This window comes from Cheilinus undulatus, unplaced genomic scaffold (assembly GCF_018320785.1).
Source record: "Cheilinus undulatus unplaced genomic scaffold, ASM1832078v1 Contig1, whole genome shotgun sequence".
Classification (NCBI taxonomy): domain Eukaryota; kingdom Metazoa; phylum Chordata; class Actinopteri; order Labriformes; family Labridae; genus Cheilinus; species Cheilinus undulatus.
In genome coordinates, this window is record NW_024571676.1 from 23,819 (window position 1) to 31,043 (window position 7,225).

General features: G+C 40.5%; 1 long non-coding RNA gene across 2 annotated transcripts; it reads left to right on the plus strand.

Annotated features, from left to right (window-relative positions):
• The first annotated feature begins 3,482 nt into the window (after positions 1-3,482).
• LOC121506603 lies at positions 3,483-4,834 on the plus strand. 2 transcript variants are annotated; one of them, XR_005991681.1, is made up of 4 exons: positions 3,483-3,607; positions 3,742-3,945; positions 4,122-4,214; positions 4,486-4,834. It is a non-coding gene; the product is annotated as an uncharacterized LOC121506603 (long non-coding RNA). The 2 variants fall into 2 exon arrangements; XR_005991682.1 differs by having other exon boundaries at positions 3,489-3,607; positions 3,725-3,945.
• The last annotated feature ends 2,391 nt before the right edge of the window (positions 4,835-7,225 follow it).

The window sequence follows — 7,225 nt, forward strand, 5'->3', positions numbered from 1 at the left end:
ACAGTGATCTAGCAGCCCTTTCTGTTAAGTATTGTTCCTCAGGTTTAGTGGCTTTATGAGACTTGATATTTTCTGTGGTGCCCCAATTTGCATGGCTTACTGTCCCATGGTTTAAATGCAAGCCATTATTTATCTTTTTACTTATTTTCTTGATGGAGGGTGGAGTGGCTATGATTGCTTCTTCCATGATGACTGGTATTTTTTTTTGGGGGGGGGGGGCCTTGTCCAGGTATCATTTGTATTCACACAATTCTACCAAGCTGTTTTTTTTGTTTGTTTGTTTGTTTTTTTTTTTTTTTGCATTTGTGTATCTGTATGTCAAACTCCAATTTAAACAAATATGAACAATATTAATATTCTGTCATGGAATTCACGGGGCCTTAATTCACCCCAGAAGCATACAAGTACTCTGAACCTCCTTCATAGGAAGAATATCCACTTCGCTTTCATACAGCAGTCACACTTTCTTGATGCTGATGTTCATAGATTCAAGAATAAATACTATCATGGGATTGCCTCCTTTAATGCTAAAAAGAGCAAAGGGGTTTTTATAGCTGCAAAACGTAACCTAAATTATATTAATTTGGGCACAGGGGGATCCGATGATGGTCGAATCAGTTTTTGTAAAATAGCTTATAATGGTATTAAAATTGATCTGTGTTTATGCTCCAAATTGCTTTGACTAGCATTTTTATGATTCACTGGCCTCTATATTAATAGATATTCCAGAGTATCAGCTTTTGATAGGGGGTAACTTCAATGCTGTTTGGCTCCATGACATTGATAGAAAAGGAGTAACAGAAAGCCGAGATCAACGACTGGTATCTGCTGCACTACAGAAATGGTCTATTGATCATGGTGTGATTGATTTTTGGCGTATGATGAAGTCTTCTGGCAGAGAATTTCCTTTTTTCTCTGCTTGACATAAAATTTTTTCAAGAATTGACTATATTTTTGCATCCAAAACTCTTTTCAGTGACATCCACAGAACTGAAATGACTCCAATCTCATTGTCAGATCATAGGGCTGTGTTATGCACTTTTTCATTAAGAGTTAGTCAATCTAGGGCTGTTCGTTGGCATTTTAATACATCTCTACTTCAGAATGACACTTTTAGACGAGAGCTTGAGGCTGAATTGAATGAATTCTTCACAATAAATAATCCATCAGTTGATGATCCTTGCGCGTTATGGGATGCAGTTAAGGGTTGCATCAGAAATAAAGCTATATCGTTTGCATCAAATCTTAACAAATCTAGAAAACGTTGTATTAAATCTCTGGAATTGGAAATTGTAGCACTTGAGCAAGACATATTAAACAATATTTCTTATGAAAACATCTGTAAGCGACGGAAATTACTTGATGAACTTAATAGCCTGCTAAGAAGGGAAGCAGAATTTTTTTATCCACCGCACTAGGCAGAATTACTATATTAACAGTGCTCGACCCAGCCACTTGCTTGCTCATAAACTAAGGAAAAATGATAATCTAGTGAATATATCAGCAATTAGGACAAAGGAGGATGGAGGATAAACTGGACAAAATCAGCTCTAACTGATGGGTGGACTGGGTGATCAGACACTTCTCTTTAATATTCCAGTTGTCGGCAGATTTAAATATTTAGGAGTGTCCATCCATCCCTCCCTCCCAGATCTACTAATCAATTTGTGTGTACTGATTTGGGTGTGCAATCTAGAATTTCACGTTTTGGGTTGGACCGCTGTTTGTGGGTGATTTACTAAGAGTGAATGCGCAAAAGACAAGAGGTGCAAACGTGTTGGAGACACGCCTAATTAAATGAGGATTTTGCATGTTTCATGGTTTGCAGCATGAGAGCTGAACACGCAAAATGAAATTCAACCTTACAGAATTAGAGGAGTTGATGGATGAAGCCAAACACTTAAATGAGCTGCAGCAAAGAAGCCCTTGGGGAGTCGGGGAGAAGAAAAAGAGTTTTCCCTGTTAGATTATGCTTCCTGGATTTGGGTGTTTTGGGTGTTTTTGCTCTTTGGATTTATTGTGGATTTTTTTCTGAGGAGACTGGTGGATTATAAACTTTTGCCTTTGTGTTTACATGAGTCATAGACATTTTAAAAAGACTTAAAAGACACTTAAAAGTGCTCGAATAAGGACTAGGTTGCTGTTTTCGTTAGATCTGGACTTTTAGTTTATTATGAAATTATAAAGACTGAGATAAAATCTTTAATTTTGTTGTGACCTACTTTTCAATTAAGTTTATGTATGACATGCGCTTATGCTCTGGGGAGGTGTTAATTAAATGGGAAGTGCTTTAAACTCTTTACGTTCACTTGAGAGATTTATTGATTATATTTGTTCAGAATTGTTGTTTATTGCATTTTGATATATTCTTTGTTTTAAAAGGTCTTCTATTTTCCTTAAAAATCACCCCTTGTATGTGTTAAACGCCAGCTTGAGAAAAGTTAAGTGTTAGAACCTTACACAGAACATCAGAAAAACAGGATTGGGAGATCCCAGCTGTAATAGCTACTGTACGCTGGAATGACCCAGATGCAAAAAAAAGTAAACTTGCAAGTTTTGTCATTGCAGGTATTGCGTGACTCCTTCTCGTGGCTGGCTCCAAGTTCGCTCTGAGTTCCTCCTATACGCCATTTTTGAACGTCTAATTTTGGTCTCCTGAAGGTGCAGACTGTTACACCAGACGACGTCTATTAATGACGTCCATGGATGTCTTTTCTATGTCATTTTTGCACGTCTAATTTTGGTTCCCTGAAGGTCCAGACTGTTACTCCAGAAGACGTCTTTTTTCCGACGTCTAGTGAACGTCCATTAATGACGTCCATGGACGTCCTTTCTACGTCATTTTTTTAATGTCTAACTTTGGTCCCCTGAAGGTGCAGACTGTTACTCCAGACGATGTCTTTTTTCCTACGTCTAGTGAACGTCCATTAATGACACCCACAGTACCTCCGTACCTAATTGTTGTCCAAATGTATTTGTGGACGTCTTTTCTACATCAAATTTAAACTCACTGTGAAGTTGGAGGAGTAGTGAACCCAAAATGCAGACCAGAATGACAAAGTTTAACAGATTATTGGTTTTCATTGGTTAACAATTTTAGTGGAGGGAGGGGGTTCCAAGTGTAGGGGGTAGTGAGGGCTCCGGAGTGACCGTGCGTTCACACCAAGCGCGAGTAAATTTATTAGCGCGAATTAATCCCATGTAAAGTCAATGTAAAGACGCGAGTTGACGCCCCTTCGCCTCAGGCAGCGCGAATCGTGCGAATATGCGGCGCGTGACGCGCGAGTGATTCGCGCGAATGAGGCGAATTCGCGCCACCAATTCACTTCATCGCGTCTACGCCCGAGTTAAAAAAAACTGAACTCCGGCGAATTTTCGCGCCGCGATGGCCAACCAGCATGGAGATCCTCCAGCGACGTCACCGGATGTTACCGAAGGAGGGCCGGCCTGGAGGAAGCAGCTCATTCAACCCGAAAATGGAGCAGAGACCGGGGTTGTCGGTTTCTGTGTGTGCCCCGAGCTCTACCACACAACGTGCCTGTTCCACCGGCACAGGAATAAAAGGAGATCGCTTGGAGGAAAATCAGTGAGGACGTCGGATTGTCTGGTAAGGTGTACAAACATCCGTCTATCACTCGTGTTCTGCCATCTGTGACCAAGTTAGCACAGCCTGAGTTAGCATAACATCGTCAGGCATGCTAATTTCCCCCTCACTACTGGACAGTTGTGTGTTTTATTCAGGTGGGTTATGATGAAGGAAATGGAAGAAACAGAGGGACACGTATTTGCAGAAGAGGAGAAAGGAGACAGAGTGGAGGAGTGGGTCGGGGGCAGGGCCATCAGGACCCTCCATCACCAAAGGGGGACGAGCAGTAACATGGAGAGGGGGGTCGAGGACAGTCAGGCTGCAGAGGACTTCCATGAAGATCAGGGCCAGCAGATGAGGTATAAAGTTTGTTGACAGCACACACAGCATAGGAAATATTTAGGGAGAAATGTCTTCATAGGCTACAAATGGAAAGTTGTCTTCTTTTGCCACTTTGTGGACAAACAAGGATATAAATAGTGTCATAGCTGAACCTGTGTATTGTATTGATATGTACACTTTTGTATTTTATCAGAACATCATCTACTCCTGTCTGAAACACTACTACCTGCTGCCGCTTCTGCTCCTCCAACACCTGGCCCATCCACTCCAGCTGCTGTTTCCACAGGTATGTAAATGAATAGAGCCACATCAATCAACAAATGACAGATTTGTTATTAAACTGATCATTCTGAGCACTTTAAAGAAGGATGGAAGTAATATATCACAGCTTCATTTAGACCAGATATTTTATAATGTAATTCATGCATGTATATTCATCTTTGGTAGAGCTAGTGCTGCTTCTCATGTCACAACCTGATTTTTTTCTGTGTATTTCCTTAGTAGTATTCTATTGATAAATTACAATAGTATCACTAAATATGTTGTTTCCATTACAGAGACCCCAAGGAGGAGACCCCTGAGTGACTCCAGACAGCAGCTGACAGAGGTGGAGAGGGTGTTGTTGGAGGCCCTGAGGACCAGTCCACCTGCAGCAGGAGGTGGAGAGGATGGAAAGTCTGCTTCATTCCCTGCAGAGATTGCCGCTTCAGATGAACAAATTTCTCTTCAAATTCATAGACTGATGTATAAATATAGCACTGTTCTGCTTAATCTATAACAATTGGAACCTACAGAATAGTTTTGGTTTCTACAAACTGAGGTAAATATCTCTGCAGGGAATGAGCCAGACTTTAATCTCCTGTCTCCTCTCCGTCTGATCCCTCTCTCTTCCATTAAACTCCTCCAAGCAAGCTCCTTTATGTTTCTGTTATAAATTAATTTAAGTTTGTTTAAATGTTATGTTAAATGTTTGTCCTTTTTATAAATTAAATTGTCTTTTAATAACAATCATAGTTGGACTTTTTAAGGTAACAATCTCATGTTTCTGCTATTATTATGGAGTAGATATTTGATTAACATTAACACTCATGTCAGTGTCAGCACTGTATGATCATTTTAAGTCTAAATATTGCTCATGTTTGGTTGGCTGGTAAATCTGGAATAACTTTCAGTCAAAAACTTCTTAATTGGAGGCATCTTAAATTGCTGTATTTTATATATTTAGCCTCTTGTCAAGGTAATTAAAAGAACAAGTACTACATTTCAGTCACAAAATCATTCAGATTCAGCAGTCCTGATCCATGTTGCTGTCTTGTCAAACCTAGATTACAATAGTTTTATCAAAAGTAAAGAGCTACCTGTCATTAAGTTAATAATTACTCATTCTAAAGCACAGAATCTACCTCCTTTTTCCCAGTAGATAAAGTGTGTTATTGGTATCAAGACTTTTATAGATGAGCTATTTCTGGATCTGTGGACATCACTCTGTTAAGAATAGGCTACCAGTTATTATAACTTCCTATGTGTGGTGCCTAGGGAAATGTATCTTTCAAACAAGAAATAAATCTAGTTACTGAATAGTTCTATTAGCATTCAGAATTTCCTAATAATAATAGGACAGGTATCAAAGCACTGACACAATTTTATTATGGCATTTATATGAAATATAAAAGTACAGGAAGTTTGCTACTGCTTAAGTTTGTTGCCGTGGCCGTCTCTTTAAAGAGCTGTTGTGATGCTTTTTGCACTACATGGTGAATTGCCATGGGACTGCTCCTGCTGAGAAGGATGCCATGAGGTTTTCAGATCGCAGTGATTATATCCAGGATGATCTTGCAGATGGAGGGCACACTGAGCCAAAAGCCGCTAGCAATGGTCCTGAAGGAGTCATCAGTGGCAGGATATCTATAACATAAAAAAAAAACATTTAATGTAACTGAGTAGCAGAGAAAAACTATAGCTGAAGGTCACCATGAAGTAGGATCATTATAATATTACATGTGTACATGACTGCACATGAGTGTCCTCATGTCTTCTGCTGTAAACTGGTAATGGTGGTGTGTGAAATCAATGAGTCACTTTTATTTTTCCATTCATCTGGGTGAGATAATTTCCTGCCTCTGTTTACTTTAATGTGGTTAATGAAACTACATATGGTCATATCCACCTGAATGACCAGACAATAGGAGAAAGCAGCTCAAGAGGTTTTCAGAGTTTTATGTCATACAGATGAACTTTACAAAGAGAATGAAACAAAGAAAGGTGTATGAAGGTAGCTAGTCGACCCCTTGACATGTGATTTTAATTGATAAATCACTGCATTAGGGCTCTTATGTGCTTTAAACATACATACAACAGCACACATGTGTCTGTATACATATATATATATAGTGTGGCGAGCTGTGATGAGATATGGATCAAAGACAAGTTCTGTAACTTCAATATGTCCTCATACAACAGACATAATCAGTGACCTTTCAGTGGAGTTCTGTAATGACCACAGCCACATACAGACAGCCTGCTCTGCAGCTATGACTCCCCTCTCATGTGTCGCACTTTGTAAAATATTTTCCACTAAAACATGAACTAATCCACAAAACATGCATAATTACTCACAGAAGACAGGTGGACAGGTATGTGCAGCTGGGATATTGTCTGTAGTTGATATCCTGGAGTGATATCACGGCACCGATTCAAGCTAACAGGGGCTACCCGGGCTAGCACCGGCTGCCGTCATCCAGACGAAGCTTCTGGAGAAGGTGGTGGTGGACTTCTCCGAGCTGTGTGGGTATCCCGGGGATCCGATGCACCCAGCCACGACGAGTGTCCGTCAGTTATGGACTTTCTACAGCAGAGAAAGCAGCTGTCTCTTGCGTGTGGTCCAGCTCCGCCATTGACAACTGACTGATGCCGGATGTGGAGAAGAAAGCCCCTCCCTCCTCGCGTCTTTTGGTAGAAAGTTCGCGCGAACGAGGCAAGTTTATTCGCATGTCATTCGCGTGAATTGAAAAATATCAAGTGAGTAAACTCGCGTGAATTAAGTGATGGTTCGCGCTTGGTGTGTACGCACAGTGACTTCTCATTTCTTAAACAACCATATCGAAAGACACATCATGTGGTCGTGGAAAAGATGTTAGTCTGTTTAAGAAGGGTCAAATCATTGGCACGCAAAAAGGCTTCAGTTTGCTAGGGAGCATAAAGATTGGACTCTGGAGGAATGGAAGAAGGTCATGTGGTCTGATGAGTCCAGATTTACCCTGTTCCAGAGTGATGGGCACATCAGGGTAAGAAGAGAGG